The sequence below is a fragment of the Ambystoma mexicanum genome, chromosome 8 (assembly GCF_040938575.1).
Source record: "Ambystoma mexicanum isolate Mex_15411 chromosome 8, UKY_AmexF1_1, whole genome shotgun sequence".
Taxonomy (NCBI): domain Eukaryota; kingdom Metazoa; phylum Chordata; class Amphibia; order Caudata; family Ambystomatidae; genus Ambystoma; species Ambystoma mexicanum.
In genome coordinates, this window is record NC_090929.1 from 306,895,774 (window position 1) to 306,913,506 (window position 17,733).

Genomic DNA, 17,733 nt, shown 5'->3' on the forward strand with positions numbered 1-17,733 from the left:
AGCCCCGTTTGGGAAATTATACGAAAGCATCAATGACCCGCTAAAAGACAGTATCACAGTGACAGCAATGATGCATACGAAACTGATCTTTGTTGAAGGATTCATCACCGCCCTGGACCAAAACAATAAGTACAGAGAACCCTGGGATCTGAAACGGTCCCTTTTGGAAGAGAAACTAAAGCTCCTTCAAACCACAAATCACAAAAAAACTAGTTCAGACGACAAGGAAACCCAGACACGGTTCCAGTCCCAACCCACGAAAACTGCTCCCTTGTTTGTAAGACCAAAAGACAAAACTCCTCCACAATCAACAGAGGCGCCCAAATCAGTGCCACCAAGCGACGCCTCTCAAAAATTCACAGCTGCAATGAAAAAACAGCCTCTATTGAAGCTAACCGCCTGCTCTCAACAAGACTCTACCAACAGGGAAGAAGCGATCACACTTGAACCAATGCCCATCTCAAACAAAAAAACAAAAAAACCCTTAAGAGAGTACGGACGACGCAAGAGACTCTGAAAACATTATCAACACCAAGACCCACTCTACTCCATCCCCAAGGACTATGGAAGAATTCATGAGCCAAAGCTCCTTGATCGATCTAACCCAACATGAGGACTCAATAGAATCTTTGGAGTTGGACACGGAAACTGTAGACAGCTCCGAACCACAATCAGTAATCCAACTGCTCAGCCCCAAAAAAAAGATAAACCCCTACTTCCAAACCTGCGCTCGTAGCCAAACAACAGAATGCAAACGAAAGACACGAGTATCGAACAACTGTACCAAAAACTAAAGACAACCCAATCGAACTCTTCGACCAGACACTCTCCCACCAAAGAACAAAAACCTCCATCAGATCACCGACAAGAGGGAGCCCATAGAGCGAAAGGCCAACCTACAAACCCCGTTCGTCTGTTCAAAATTGAACAAAGATCGACTGATGACCACTATATGATCCTGAACAGAAGAACGGTCCTTAAAATACTTAAACAGGTCGATACGCTCAAAACCTTAAAGTCAGATGACTTCACTCTAATAGAGCCCTACCATAGGAACAAACGGGCAAAGGCCTACCTACACATCAAAAACCTGTCACTTTGTGAGATTCCTCAAGACGTTTATGCAAAACTTTCACATGTGGGCTTCATCTTGACGGAGATCCAGGTGGCAAACACCACCAAGGAACAGGCTGAAAATTACAAGAAACCATTAGTCAAAAACTATAGATACAAATCACAGAGGATTTGTATAGATCGGGAAGAAGGAGATGAACATCGTCTCCTTCGAGAAAACGCGACCCCCAACTTCACCAGACCAACTTGGAAATTAGCGAACAGATCTGACCAATCGAAACCTGAGCCATCTTATAACGGCAGAACTGAAACAAAAAGAGAACTCGGAAACTACAAAGAGTATGGAAGACCTTACACGACCACTCACACTTTAAGACCTCGCCACAATGAACGTAGACCCACATCACCAGATCACTCTGAAAGGTCCAAACAAACAACAGACTCGACCGCCGTCTGTCCAGACGCCATGCCAAAAAAGGGCACTTGGTCTTGGTTATGGGATGCCTTGACACCAGGCCTCAAAAGATAGCAACAAACGCGGGGTGCCAACAACTCATCACGGCCACCCCAATCGACCCACGAAGACCTTCATAACCCAACTCTGTCCATAGCATCATGGAACACCAGAGGCCACATGCATTTAACAAAACCCGGCAGTTACAACTTGGGGGTTCACGACATTCCCTGCCTGCAAGAAACTTGGCTGACCCGATCGGGTATACTTTAGAGATTTCACCGGCCTCCAAAAGGTCCACTTGGCAGACCTTCCTCTGGTCTACTGACAGCGATTCGGACAGGATCAAATATAACCACTACCAAAATAATAGCAGCTACTTGTGCTTTTCTGGCTGTGCTTATGACAAGGAACAACGAAATCCCTTCAGAAGCTTCATTTCCCAAAGAAGCCTTTGCCATAATCAATGTCTACTGGAATCCCCAAAAAACATCTTCAGCAAACTTCTGCGACGAAGCTGCCAACATCATTGACGAGATAATGATCAAATATCAGACCTCAAACATCTTGATTTGTGGAGACCTAAACGTAAACTGCCTGAACCCATCTGCGCATACTCCGACGGAGGAAAGAGGAAAATCGTGGGTAACGCTAATGAACTCCAAAAATCTCCGAAACGCAGCAAACGCATGTAGTAAGCAAACCATGATACTCACATGGGAGCGCAACCAGTCTTCTGCGACTCTCGATTACATCTTTGTATCAGAAAGAATCTACTCGAGCATAGACTCTTTCGAAGTAATCAGAACTGAAGCAAGCGATCACAACTTACTACACCTTACCTGCAACATCCGAGGTCGAGACCAGCAATTTTACAAAGCTTCGTTCGAGACAAGCTCTCAGCTAACTCGCTTGCGAATGACCACAAACGACATCAAAACCCTATCAGACGAATACAAAATGTTAACCTCTGACATCGAAGCAAATGAGTTAACCTTCAGGGCCAGTTACATTTCCCTGCTACTCGCCTACAAAAAACCTCGGAAAGGCCTTCACAAGCCTGCACCTAACCATAATCACACATACAACCCGAACCTGGTGATCAGACGACGTGAAGCAGCGACCTGGAACACTACTATTTTATGGGAAACCTATCGCACTGAGCTGAGACTCTATAAGCAGTGGCTAAGAAACACCAGAGCTGCCCTGTACCAATCAGATGCAGAAAACATGATCAAGGTCCTAACAAACAAAAAAACTCGATAATTTTGGACACTCGTTAACAATACAAACCATCACCCCAATTCTCAAATGATAAACTCGGTCTCTGAAGATAGCTGGACCTCCCACTTCTCGCAACTGTTAGAGTCCCCTGCGCCCCCCACCGAGAGAACAAAACGATTTACCGATGCGACATGGGTTGACCTCTCAGACAAATAAGATATAAAAAAAGTCATCTCTAAACTGAAATTGTCACGAGCACCTGGTCCTGACGGTCTAGCAAACTCTGACCTAAAGCAACATCCTGACGCCTGGTCAACGTCCTGAGCATGATATTCAAAGACTGCAAAGAACACAAGATAATCCCCACCTGTTGGACTCAAGCAGTAATTGTCCCAATCTTCAGAAAAGGCATCAGAGAAGATCCCTCCAACTATCGACCCATAGCATTGCTGGACGTCATCGGCAAAGTTTTTGGAACAATCCTGTTGACCCACTTCCAGAACTGGGCACGATTTTCGCCGGCCATGGACCCACTTCAAATGGGATTCCAGAAGAACGCAAGCGCCGGTGCCAACATAATGATCCTAAACATTCTTAAAGAAAAAGTTTTGCTAGGCGCTCCACGAATCTTCCTTGCCTTTGTGGATTTATCTCAGGCCTTCGACAGAGTCAACAGGCAAAAACTGTGGAACAAACTGAAGTGGAACTGCCCCAATGAAATTCTCGAACCGATTATTGCCCTTCACTCCAACACCAGTGTGTCAGTTCGATTGAACCACCAAGGGTTACTCTCTAACCACATACCATCTCATCGCGGAGTTAAACAAGGGTGTCCATTGGCTCCAGCACTCTTCATCTCTTTCCTTGGTGATTTCAAAGACTCGCAAGAGTCGATCAGATCATTTCCACCGAAAATCGGAAATACAAGGGTCATCAGACTTTTATACGGTGACGACCTAATCATCTTGGATCACACACAGGAGTGCCTTCAACGCCAACTCAACAACCTAGCCCACTACACAAATGAGAATAATCTTGAGATCAATAAATCGAAAACAAAAATACTGATTCTCCAGAAGCAGGGGAACAAAAAGAAAGAGACCCTAAAATGGTATCTTGACCAATCCAAAATCGAAATCGTGTCAACATTCAAATACTTGGGAGTTGAAATTGACAGCTCGAAGAGAGGTGTGAGCATGCAGAAAACCCTGTGGACAAAGACCAAAAACCTAACTGCGGGCAGTCGACAGAAAATACGGCAAATACAGTCTACTGCCGGCCATCCAGTACTACAAGTCTAAAGTAATTCCATCACTAACGTATGGCATGGACGCAACCCCTGCAATCCCATCCACTCTATGGACTAAATTGGAAGGCTTCATTTGGAGAGCAGTTTTAGGCCTACCTAAATCCACAGCCGTTGCAGCAATAAGACGTGAACTAGGTCTACTCTCCCTAGAGGCAGTGGTGGCCCAGAGTACCATCCAACTCTTCAGAAAACTCCAGAACCCAGAGAGCCTAGAAATATACCACATTATTGCTTTGGAAATTGCTAAAGGGACCAACATATTTCTAAACGACTGGGCCAATACTCAAAAGCTCACACTGCAAGAAATATCGTGCTCTGAAGAAGAACTAATCCAAAATCCATTAAGAATAAAAGCAAAAATGGAATGGCTCGACTGGATAAAAACCAACGAGAAAGCAGTCTCGAATAAACTTCTAGCCCACCTACCACCAGTCTTCAACAAACTCAAAGAGCCAATGGGATACTGCACAAAAAACCCCTCTAAACGGCTAATGAAAACCCTACTGAAAGCTCGCTTAAACCTCCTACCGACCCAAGAAATCTTAGCAATTCGTACAGCGTCCGAAGAAAAATCATGTAGACTTTGTAAAGATCCACAATCTACAGAATCAATCAGGCACCTCTTGATGGTTTGCCCGACAGCAGACCAAGAAAGAAAAGCTTTCCTCGGCCCCCTGTTTATAACCTCTTACGTCGTCGACGAAAACATTTGGTGGAAACGTCTTATTACAGGAGCCCAAACTAGATGGCTAATAGCAGCGAACAAACTTTTAACCATCGTCTTGGAGAAGGCCTCCCAAAACCTACAGGAGTAGCAAACAGAAATAATCATCTCAGCCAAAAGACGAGGATGATACCAGGACTATTCCTCTGCCTTTTTCTTTTGCAACATCCTGTCCTTCTTTGTCTACGTCGAGAACGCATAGTAAAAACACTAAACACTCCTCTTCAAAAACAAAACGTCTTTGTAAAAATCTAGACAGATTAAATGCAAATTAAAAAATAAAAAAATAAATTGTTGTAGAAGGCGGAGAGAAGACGAAGGCAGATTGTGAAAAAGGATGTTGCAGTAGTCCAGCCTAGAGAGAACCAGGGCTCTAGAGACAGTTAGCTTCTGGGGGAAAGTGGGAAAGGGAAGAATACTTCTGAGGAGTTGCAGCTGGTAGTGGGACATCTTGACAAGATCCGTGTTGTGAGGCGAGAAGGAGAGAGTGGGGTTGAAGATGACACCAAGGTTTTTTGCCTCACAGGAAGGTGAAGGAAGAGAGCTCAAGGAGGGTGGCCAGAGTGGGAGAGGGAAAGCGGGAGCAGGGGTCCCAATGAGAAGGATCTCAGTTTTACTGCCATTAAGGCAGAGATCCTTGGAGGCACACTAATCCTGAATCGTGGACAGACGGTCAGGAATGAGCTGGAGAGGAGAGGAGGAGGAGGGGTGCCCCAAAGAGAGCCGAGTGTTATGCGCATAGCAGTGAAAATGATTGGAGAAGGTAGAGATAATGGGGGCCGAAGGGGCCAAGTAGATATTGAATTTCACAGAGTCAATTGATCAGGATGGTGTGATTCACCGTGTCAAAAGCAGAGAAAAGGTCAAGGAGGATGAGGACAGAGGAAGGCTGGAGTCGAGATCGGTGAGCAGATCTTCACAGGTGGTCAAGAGAGCAGTTTCTGTGCCTCTGGCTGCTCTGAAGCCAGACTGATGGTCCAACAGATTCAGTGTAGAGTTTAAGCTGGCAGATGGCCAGCTTTTCCAGGAGTTTGCCCAGGAAAGGAGTGATAGAGATTGGGCGGTAGTTTGCCAGACAGGTAAGATCGTCAGAAGGCTTTTAAGGAGGGGGCAAAGTGAGAAGCCAGAGTACCGTACAGAGGGCCTGGGAGGGAAAAGATGAGGTGGAGATTGCAGAAGTATTGGCCAGCTACTTGAAGATTTTAAAGAGTTCGGCCTTATTGTTAGATGCCGCAGAGACGTGGGCTTGGATGTAGGCTCTCTTATTGGACAAGAGAGTCTGTATTGTCTTTGGGGCAGACGGCAGGCCAGTTTGTTGGATGTGTCCGACGCCCTCCACTTTCTCTCAGCCCCCCTACACTTGCGTTTCAGGCAGGCGAGTCATACCAAGAGTTGCACTTGGAGGATTCTCATGAAAGGGCCAAGGATGTTCAGAGTGTTGGAGACAGAACGATGCAGGTTAGGGAGGGGTTTGTCAGAGTGTGAGTCAGCCACCTGCATGGGAGGAGCAGAGAAAGTAGCGGCAAAGGCATCTGCTGACACCAGTTTCATGGGCCGAATGAACGAGAAGGTAGGTGGCAGTGCTGGGGTGGGCTAAACCTGGGGATAAAGAGCATCAGGTGAGAGAAGAGCAGAAAGTGGTCAGTCCAAGAGAGAGGAGTGGTGAGAGGGTTCGATAGGGGGAGTGGTGAGAGGGTCCGAGAGGGGGATGTCGGAGGACATGAGAACATCCAAGGTATGCTCGGCAGAGTGTGTTGGAAAGAGAGAGTGTGTCGCAGAGGTTGCGGAAGAGCCGTGAGGAGGGATTAGAAGCATTCAGGTGGATGTTGAGGTCACCTAGGAGGAGAAGTCGAGAGGTAGAGACAAGGAGAGATGAGGAGTCAGCCGACTCAGAGGAAGCGGGTGACCTGGCCAGGTGGCTTGTAGATGGTGGACACAGTCTGATAGAGGCCAGGCGAGAGAGAGCCTGCAGGCCAGGCATTCAAAGGAGGAGTAGGCCTCCTGCATAGCAATGACAGAAGCAGGGACCCACTCCAGAAAGATCAGGATGGCTGGTTCTGGGTTCGTAGAGGATCTTGTAGACATCTGGGAGGAGAGTGTCAAAACTCGTGACAGAGCTGCCCGTGAACCAGAGGTGGCAGATGTCAGAGGAGTGTTTGACAGCAGAGCAAGAGTTCAGAGTAGCAATGTGGAGCAAGTTTCCACATTTGAAAGACTTCCATGGTGGGGTACAGGATTGAGGTACGCCCTGTGGAGGTGTTATAGGGGCCCCAGAGTAAGCTGAGGTGATATAGTAGCCAGAGAGGAGGAGGAGGACGAGGAGGGTGCCAGAGAGGCAGTGAAAGGAGGAGGTGGCGGAGGAGCAAGAGAGGTACTAGTAGGAGTAGCAGGAGAAGGAAGGAAGTTGATAAAACGTGGGAGACGCCGATCGAAAAGTATGAGATTGGGCTGAGGGCCCTGGACCAAGACGGTGCCATTCAGATCATTAATTATGGTCTTGGAGGGGTGGAAGGAGGGCCTCCCACCGAGTGCCACCATTAATGAGAGAGGAGGACAAAGGAGAGAGAACAGAGATCATATGAGGGGACCACAGGTCTGGACAGGGAACAACAAAGAGGATGTCACCGATGGTCTATCCAGAGGAAGCACTGATGTAGGCGCAGCGATAAGGAGGCCTGGGTTGGAGACCAGGATGTGCCTCTTGAACTTCTTCCTTCCTGATTTAGTGAGGGGGGATGGGATAGAAGACAGAGTAGCAGTTAGAGAAGATGGGGCGACGGAGAGCAACATAGAGGGTGCGCCAAGGGGAAGTAGGAGGAGAAGGTAGCGAAAGAGAGATGAGGGATGCACAGCCCGGTGCCGCACAGCACAGGATGCGCAGACGGGGATGGGGGGGGGGGTCACACAGTGAGAACACCGAGGGGCAGAAAGTATACTCAACAGTACAGAGGACCTCCCAGCAGAGTAGAGACCTAGAGAGTGGGCAGCCCAATGTGACAAGTTAACAGTACCACAGTTACCACAATGCAAACCAGATTCAACTTCAAGTAGCCTTGTGATTCTACAGTACATGATCCTACTGTACATATGTTGCAATGTGCAGGAGGTGTTTAATATAGCTGAAACGGAAGGTGTTGTGCCGACTGAGGTAGTCTTGTAGGTGATGCCGGTATTTTTAACAGGGTCTCTTATGTTTTGCTGTGTACTTCCTCTACTGTTAAGAGGGGGGCACACAGTTAGGGTAAGCTCCTACAGTTTTCCACCGCAATCGAGGGAAGACGTACTGCTGTTTCAAGGTGTGTGGCTGCAGTGTATTGGCTGAATATTGTCCTGTCCTGCTGCCCATCAATAAATGCTGCTGCCCATCAATGAATGCTGATAATGTTGATTTAAGTGTGACTAAAAGCCAGCTCAGGGGCAAGGAGGGAGTCTACCGAGTGCGCGAGTTGGGGGCCCGAGCTGTAGTGCATGACATTGGTCTGTGGATAGCATCTCTTGTATGTAGCTTAAGAATAATTGGAACCACAAATCAATTGTATATATGTATAATAAAGATATATGGACTTTTCCAACCAAGAGGCTCACAACTGATCCTTGTCTAAACTATCCTTTTAAATGAATGCAGACACACATCTCCCATTGTATGGTTAAGATATGTGGTGAAATCTGTGTATGGGTGTGCTTGCACATCTGTTGTAAGAGGTAAGATTTGTGGGGATGCTGGTATGTGCAACAGGGTTGCATGAATGTAATGTATGATGTGTTGAATGGGATGGTTATCTATGATGGATGGATGCATGCATGCATGCATGCATGCATGCATGCAAGGTCCGAGGGTCCCAGGGGTGACAAAGCAAGAGATTGATACAAATAGATGGGTTGGTGGTCAGCTGGACAAGTGCTTACGCGTTTGAAGACACACAATAAAGAAAAGCTTACCGGATATAGTGTTCAGTGGATCCTTTGATGTACCAGCCTCCAATCATTACAATTACCCCTGTGGAAATTCCCAGCTGAAGTCGTCACTGCTATTTGCATGATATTTTCAGTAGAATGATCCCCACATAGGAGACAGTGCGGTCCTGCAGCTACATCATACTGTAACTGTTAACACCACCCAAACAGCTTCAAGACTATTTCTCAATCATCGACCCAGAGACGCACTACTGAATCACTAGGATAGTTCGCACTACGCAAGTCCCTAAGAGATTATATGATTTCACCCCCGTAAGGATGCACCCAGTGGCTCAGAGACATAGCCCTTATGGTCTACACCAAAGAGAGCTGCTTATATTTACTCCTGGAAGCCCTTGCAATACACCTTGCTCCTTATGGTACACCACCCTTAGAACAGCAGTCAACACCAGCAGACAGATGTCCCTCCCAGGAGGGACAACACTCAACAACTGGTATAAACTTACCCAGAGACAACATATCGGCACATATAAGAACACACCAATAACTAAGCAACAATGTAGAGAATCCAAGTAAGACGGGTGACTGGAAACATCACTGCATTGGAAAGGAACATCTACTGAACAAGTAACTACAGGAGATGTCTTGCTTGCCCCATATACTCAATGCCAGTCAGTCCTCAACACTGCCCAAGGAAATGACATAGAACACCCACACAGACCAAGAACTCTACACATCGCACTACATCTCAAATTACTTACACTGCTTGCATGTAAGCTTGGCACAGCAGGAAACCAAGGGGACAGAAAACAGGAAACAGTGATGCAACACGAAGAAAAACAAAGGCAACAGAAGAATCACCACATACCTGACATTATAGTGGAACTCAATAATGTCTACCCATACTTCTCACCCAACAAGTACCTGAACTAACCAGATGCCTTACACCACTAAGGACCTATACCGGAGTTCAATCAGAAACCAGACAGTCGCACACTGCATACATCACAAAGGACACACAGATCCACACTTCAGGGTGCCACAATCTCCCAGGAAACCAAATTGAAAAAGAATAACCAGTACAAAAACAAACCTCATCTTGGAACAGCTCAACAGAAGGAATCCTGCATAGAAAGTAAAATTACACTTCCTCCTAAACAATGTACACTATTTTTAAACAAAACTCACATTTATAATGTACCACCTACAGTTCACTACAGAAACATTGTTGTCAAACAATAGGGTGGCAATACGCAAAGCAACCCACCTAACTTTAAAGCCATTCATGCTAACTGGGAGGGGAAAAAGGAGGGGGAAATTGCCCTGGTAAAAAAAAAAAACTTCAGCACTACATCAACAAATATTCAGAAAGTGAATCTCTCCTTTTCCACCTAAACCTTCAAGCAAATCTTCCCTTCCAAGGCATAAATCAGTTTTCAAGAATTGATTAGCAGAGTTTGCTAATTAAAATTGTCATGATTAGCAAACCAACCCATTTGATTAGAAATGTTGTAATACATTTTTTTAAATGCCACCAGATGTCATGTTAATGTTCAAGTGTTTTCTCATTAATATGAATCTTAACCAACAAAATGAAATATAGTTGGCACAATGAGATTTAGATGCACTAACCTAAACTTGACTGTAAAGCATGGAGACAATGCAATGTTTTACAGTAACAATACTGTAATTATGCATTCTGTAACAACTTACATTTTTAGAAAGAATTGCATGACTGTCTTTCTTAAAAAAAAGTTAAAACATACTGGTCTTTGCCAGAAAGGATATGGTTAGCTTAATAAAAGTATTATCGCAATTACGTCTGTTTTGCAATTATTAGAAAAAGAAAGACAAATCTTGCCTTATACTCCCACACAGGCCTTTGGCAGTTAAGAGTGAAAGAGATGATTACTGGTGCACTCTCTCCATTTGCCCCTTTGAGTTTGCAGTGAACAGAGAAAAAGAGGGTGGAGGGAGCCCTGAGGGCAAGAAAGGAATGCAGGGCGAGCATGCCTTCATTGAACATGGTAACTTAAATAGCTAGGTTTGCTACACAAGTGTCAATTTAATTAGCAAACCTACAGAAGTGCATAGCAAATTGCTATGCGACACTGCTTATTTTATGCCTTGCCTTCCCATGTTATACTCACTTCAGTGTTGCAGTCCCACCTTTGAAGAGAAATGTACAGAATGTTATTTACCAAACTCACGGTGGAACATGTGCAACTAATCATACAAGGGGAAGAACATACATACATCAAACAGGTTACTAAGATCCCACAATGGGAATCCATGGCTCAAACTAATGGTAAATGGAGCAAGCCAGTCAGTGGGGCACAACCTGAATACAGTTCCTCTACAATGAGGACCAAACAGCAACAAACACTGCACCCATTTATATGCTGTGGAGAGACCTCCTCAGCATATCATTTTTGATTATATACTAACATGCACCCTCGAAACACACAAGAAAAAAAGCACCAATCAGCAGGGGAGTTTGAAAACTCAACTTGGAGTACCTTGACAAATGAATAGTGAGAAGCAAACCAAACCCTAGTAGCCCTACATGATCACATCCGGAAGGATAAAACGGATAGATGCCAGGCGTCACAAATGGATCACCAGAGCACCGGACATGCCATCATATAATAAATAGGTGGCCAAACGGTTCATGCCCAAACTCCAGTCACTCAAAAATAAATTAAAAAAAAACTGGAACAGACACATAGGCAAATGCAAAATAAGCAAGACAAAACATCATACCAAAGAAAGATGCAAAACTACAAAGCAGCTGTCCTATAAAAGCAAAGAAACTCCTCTACCATGGCAACATATCCACAGAAAGATGTTCAAAATGATCAAAGAAACGTGAAATCCAATCATGTGCAACACCCATTTTAAAAACAAAGTGAAGATGATACAACTAGACTGAGATGTGGCACAAAAAGATGGAAATTTCGAGCCAGAACACAAACACCTCACAACCTCATCAACCCCACTCCAGCTAAACTTTAAACCCATCAAAGAAATGGAATTCTACAAATGAATATAATAAAAAACCAGCAGACCCCCTTCGTACCAGCCATTTACAAGGATATCCTCCTCAGGAGAATCCACAACCATCCTCTCCTGGATCATAGGGAATAGGAGTTGTACTACGAGATTGCAAGGCCAACTATATAAAACCCTACTCAAAAACAAGGCCAGAATCCCCCAAGCCCCACATTGCCCAAAAAGAGAATACCCAGCAAAAAACATCAAAAGCAACATAAACAAGCAGATGTCTAACAACATTCTGGACCATGCCTATTTAGGCATCAGACGCAGGAGAGGAACAGAATCAGTTTTCCAATCTGTAAGGGACAATCTAAAAGACCAACCAGACACCAACATCTCCACAGCTTTTTTGACGCACTCAGCCACCTAACACTTTTCGAAAAGACTCAAGGAAGCAGAACTGGGCAACAGTTCTCCAATGGATGACCTCCATCCTCCTAGATGGAACATAAGCCACCCGACGCACCCTTACAGTTCAAAACGGACACACACCACTATCTGTGGAGTAACGCAGCATGCACTAGACTACCCCTGCTATTTAACACATATACGGCCCAACTATTGTGACTCATCAAGAGACATGGCGTTAAAAGCTAAAACTATGTGGACTATATGTAATCTATTCACAACCAACAGTGATACAGAATCAAAAACTTCACACAGAGGGCCTCATCACAGGTTAAGCGGAGCAGTAAAAATGGAGCGGTAATGCCATTACCGCTCCGCCCAATCCAGAGTTTGCGCGGAAAGTGGGAGCTCTACCTCCAGCTTTTTGCTGCAGGAAAATCTCGCCACTTTCCACTGCACAATTTGTGCTGCAGTAAATCTGCTGGAAAATGCCTGGTAGAGTCCCATCGACTCTTTAAAGAAATGGGGATTAACAGCTTGCCACCACTCGGCATCCAGTGCTAATAGCGCCAGAACGAGATGTGGTAATGCTAATAATGCTGGCCGGTATCCCGGCTGATTTACCGCTGGGATACCGTCGAACTTGTGATGAGGCCCAATGTCTTATTCAAGTGATTTTGAGGATGACCAGCAGCCTGAACCCTGAAAAAAAGAAATCATAATCTACCTGGTAAGAACATTGACCCACACAACAATTCCATGTCCTAAAAAGATGGTTCTATCCCAAATACATTCTGAGTTGTTAAGAAGCTAGGAACCCAAATGAACAGCAAACTAATCTTGGAACCACAAATCAACACCATGGATAAGAAGCGTGCGCTCATTCAGGTGGGCAATGCCCTTCCTCACCTTCTCACACAGTGTCCTCTCAGTCACATACTCAATGACATCAAAAGCACATGCAATGGCATTGCAGACACTTATAAAAAATACTGCTAAGTTTACACAACACAGTTGCTAGAATGCGCCTAACACTCGACTACACACCAGCACAATGAACTGTAACTCAATTGTACCGGTACCCCTGCAGTGGAAGATTGGGCCTCCCGGCCTTGGCAGTGCATGATACTGCTGCAGTGTGCAGTACGGACCGTGTGCGGCTAGGAGAGAGAGCACGAGAACATAAATAGATTTGTGAAATCAAAGTGGTCCTGCGGCGGGTCAAGACAAATCCTGTGCACATTCGAAAGTCTTCGATACTTGTTGTAAAATTGACATTGGGCCCAGCCCGGCTGAGGGAGATTAATTGTGTTAAAGGTATCTGAGCCTGGCTAAAGTGGATCCAGGATGAACCGTGAGTTACCCAAAAAAGAATAACCTACAAACATTGTATAAAAATGGATCTGATCCCGGATGAGAGGGATTCAAGGTGACAAACTTTGTGCTAAAGGGTTCGGAGCAGGGGGATCCGGGGTGAATAGTGAATCACCCAATGGGAATACTGGTGAATATCTGAAGAGAAAAAGACCTCGTTGTTTATTTGGTTGCATCAGGCCCTTTGAGTAAAGAGACATTGAGGGGCAATGAAACTTACACTCCAAAGGCCCCGATGCCAATGATTGAACTGTAACCTCGTACTGAAGAAGACCGAGACACTGCTATGCTCGAGTGAATTGCCTTGTCCCATGCTGAAAACATGGGGAAGGAAGGTCAACGGCCTGAACATCCTGACATATCATTTTGAACACTGCTTTCTTTTTAATAACATTATACCCCACATTATCTGTTTAGAGAGAAGGATTGGAAATAGGTTTTTTAGTATATGCCCTTTTATTTTGACAAGACACCACTAGGACTGCGTTAGTATTATTTGATTGTCGTATCTTGCTCCCATCTGCAGATTTAGGATTAGGTAGGCATTTTCCATACTCTTTTTGAAGTTCAACCCTTGAACTGTGGTCACTTGTGTCTGTCATGCTGTTGATACCATGCCTTCCTTACACCGGGGGCTGCAAGCAGGTGACTGGCTGCGTGCTGCGGCTTGGTTCTGGCTGGGAGCTGCTGCCGGAAGCCTGTGAGGTGCGATCCCTCCACTGTGAGTGAGGAAGGGGCCCTGTGAGAGGGTTTGACAGGTACTGTGGCTGGAAGGAGGGGGGCCCCGCTGCCCTGAATTTGCAGGGGTGCATAGTAACCTGGAGAGGGGGGGGTCTATATCTGGATTTTGGCCCTGCAGCTGTATCGGAGAGGGGGCAACATGGCAGCAGACGGGGGAGACCCACAACAGGGATTGGCTAAGAGCCCTGCAGTCCCATCCACCAAAGATGATGTGAAAGACTTTGTTCAGGAAATTAAAGCCTTGAGAGGTAATATTCAGGCCTCCCATGTCCGACCTGTAGGGTAGGGTGGAGGTGCTGGAGGATAAATTTGAGGGGATGAAGAGCAACCAACTCAGGGCTGACCTATTTGAAATTAGATTTGAGGTGAGGATGGACGTGGAACAGCGGGAGGAGGATTTTCGCCTGAAACTTGACGACTTCGAAAAAAACAGAGCGCAGAAATACCTGAGTCTTTGGACTAAAGGAGCAAAAAGGGGGAGGTGACCAGTGATGTTCGAAGGCAAGTGGATGGGGATTGTGAATCTCCAGTTTGCAGATGCCGGGGGGAAAGATGTGGAGATAGAAAGTGCTTACCGAGTTGGAACGCTGAGGGGTGTGGGGTTCCAGGTCGATTGTGAAATTCCTCCGGTATGGCGACAAGGCAGCTGTGTTGGAGAAGGCCAAGAACCAGCGCAACATCCCTTTTGAAGGAGACACAATTCAAGACTTATCTAATCTCACCTTGTCACCGCGTAGAGTGCCGTCCCTTGGCTGCAGGGCTCTCAGAGAGGGGTTTAGAATATAGATAGTCCTACCCGTTTGCCATGGTCTTTGAGGTTGACAGAGTGAACGATGGGGTCAGCATGGGATTGGAGGCGCAGCAGGTGGCGTAACACATTTTTCAGAAAAAGAGACTGCGCGAGAATCCATCGCTGCCAACGGCCACGGCGAAGAGGGCCTCTCACAGCGGAAGAGGGCTCGCTGAGGACGAAAATACCAGAATAGTGGGCTTTGTTCGTGGGGGAGGAGTATGGGGGGGCTGCTTTGTTAGGGATCGGTTATGTATTAGATTACAGGGTATTCATTATTCAAAAGGGAGACAATAAGGGACAGGGCGGGTGGGAGCGAGTTACTCTTAGTGGCCTGTTTAGTAACGGGCATCTCAAAATGGGGTGGGGGGGCATGGAGGAAAAGGGTTAGCAGGGGAAGGGATTCTACAGATTTTGAAGGGGTTGGGCATATTTGCCCGAGTGGTTAATTGTTTTGTGGGAGCTTGGAGGCCCCTGGTAATAGATGGCGGGGGTAGGGAGGGCTAAAAGGGGAGGAAGAGAATGTCTGCTGGTTGGAACGTTAAATGTTTATTTATTTTGACACTAGAGGGGCGAATGCATCCACCAAGTGGTCTTCAATAGCAAGGGAATTCCGAAGAATATGCATTGATGCCCTGCTGATTCAGGAGACGAGGATGTTATTGGGGGAGAACGGAGGTTTTCCAGGGGGCAGATTGGTCAAACCTTTTGGGCCTCAGGGGTTTCAAAGAAAGGAGGGTAGGTATTGTGTTACATAAGCGACTGAGGATGGGAGACCTGAGGGTGTGGAGGGAAGAGAGTGGGAGAGCGTTGGTGGTATCAGGAACGATTGGGGGAACGTTGACGACTATGGCTACGATATATTGCCCAAATCAGGGACAGTCAATTTTTCAGGGGGACACTACCACAGGTTTTGTCGGGGGGTGCTGATATTTGGAGATTTTAATATATGGGCCAACCCCTCAGTTGACTGGTGTGACGATCGGGGTGGAGTTGGGCTAGGGAGCCAACCTCGGGGACGTCTGGGGCTTTCTGAGCTCCTTGCCGAACAGGGGATGTTGGACGTATGGAGGACGCCAAGTCTGGGGGAGCGGGACTTATTTACTTTGTGCCACACAGGACATGCACATGAATTGGATACTTTTGCATATGTAGGGAGGATCTTGGCCTGCGATTTGGTCTCAGTTAGTTTGTCTGACCAGGATATGGTAACAATGCAAATGACAGTAGGCCTTCGGGTACATTACTCCCTATGGCAATGCAACGATGCCCTGTGGAAGGACAAGGTTTTTCGTACAGAAATGAAGGAGACTATCACAAATTATTTTCAGTGGAGTGATACTGTGTGGAAAGCAGCTAAGGCGACTTGGAGGGGTCTCCCAATTAGGGAGGAGACTACCAAAAAGAGGGAGAGGTGCCTCGTGGAGTCTAAATTGCAGGGGGATATTAGCGAATTGGAAAGGAGAATATTGGAGGCACTTGTAGAGCGGGAAGACCTACTCAGGGCATCAGGAACTGAGATAAGGAATACAAGGCCTTGAGATGGGGGAAGGTGGTGAGGAACCTCCAATGCCTGCGCCAGAAATATTAGAAAATGGGGGATTAGACTAATGCGCTACTAGCTGCCCGGTTGAGGGCCCAGAGGGAGGAGAAATGGGTAGAGGAAGTCTGGATAAGGGGGGAAATCGGCTTAGAGACCCAGTTAATAACGGGGAATGCTTGGCTACTTTGTTAATTGTTTTTCTTTATTTTTTCTATAACGAGCCCGAGTTTGGTTTCTAAGCGCGGATCCGAACCTCTATTGCTCTGCGTGGTCCTGCTTCCAAGACCAGCGCGTTGCCCATGTGCTATCCTCCGTTCACTATCCTCCGTTTCTATGAGAAACTGCATTGTCCTGACATCGAAGTAGACACAAAAGAGTTTAGGGAGTACCTAGCGTAGATCCCTTTGCCTCGGTTGGATCCTAGGGAGGCAGCGGGATTAGAGGCCCAGATTTCCGAGAAGGAGATTCTCCTTGCTATTGGATGCTTGCCGGTTGCAAAAGCCCTAGGGGAGGATGGGTTTACCATGGGGTTTTACAAAGCGTTTGCAGAAGTCTTGGTCCCCCACATGGCAAAGTTGTTCAATTTCATCATGCGGACGGGAAGGGCTCCTAGATCCTTCGGCCAGGCTTCGATTTCGGTCTTACACAAAGAGAGGAAAGACCCATGCCATTGTGGATCATATCGGCCAATTTCCCTCCTAAATGCAACACCAAGATTTTCACCAGGGTCCTGGCTTCTCAATTTGAAGGGCTGATGCCACGTCTGGGCCACAACGACCAGGTTGGATTCATCAGGAGGCAGCAGGGGTCAGACACCTTGCGGAAGACCCATTTCATGGACAGGGCCAGGGGTGGGGGTGGAAATCCGACCCTTGGCCCTGGATGCCAAGAAAGCTTTCAACAGGGTCAATTGGGTCTTCCTTTGTGAATTTCTTTGGAAATATGGGGTGCGAGTCGGCCTCTTTAATGGGATTAGAGCAGTATACATGGATCCCAGCGTGGCAGTGAACGGGAAGCGGTTGCAGTGGTTCAGCCTTTATAGTGGGACTAGGCAAGGCTGTCCTTTGCCCCCCCTTTTATTTGCCTTTGGCAAAGCGATTGCGACACACACAGGGAGTGGAGGTTATAGTAGTTTGACAGAGTTTAAGTTGGGAATGTATGCCGATGACATCCTATTGCA

General features: G+C 46.4%; 1 protein-coding gene across 1 annotated transcript in view; it reads right to left on the reverse strand.

The window, feature by feature from the left end:
* Positions 1–17,733, reverse strand: part of NELFB (negative elongation factor complex member B) — a 411,812-nt gene that overhangs the window by 352,174 nt on the left and 41,905 nt on the right. The window lies entirely within an intron of this gene.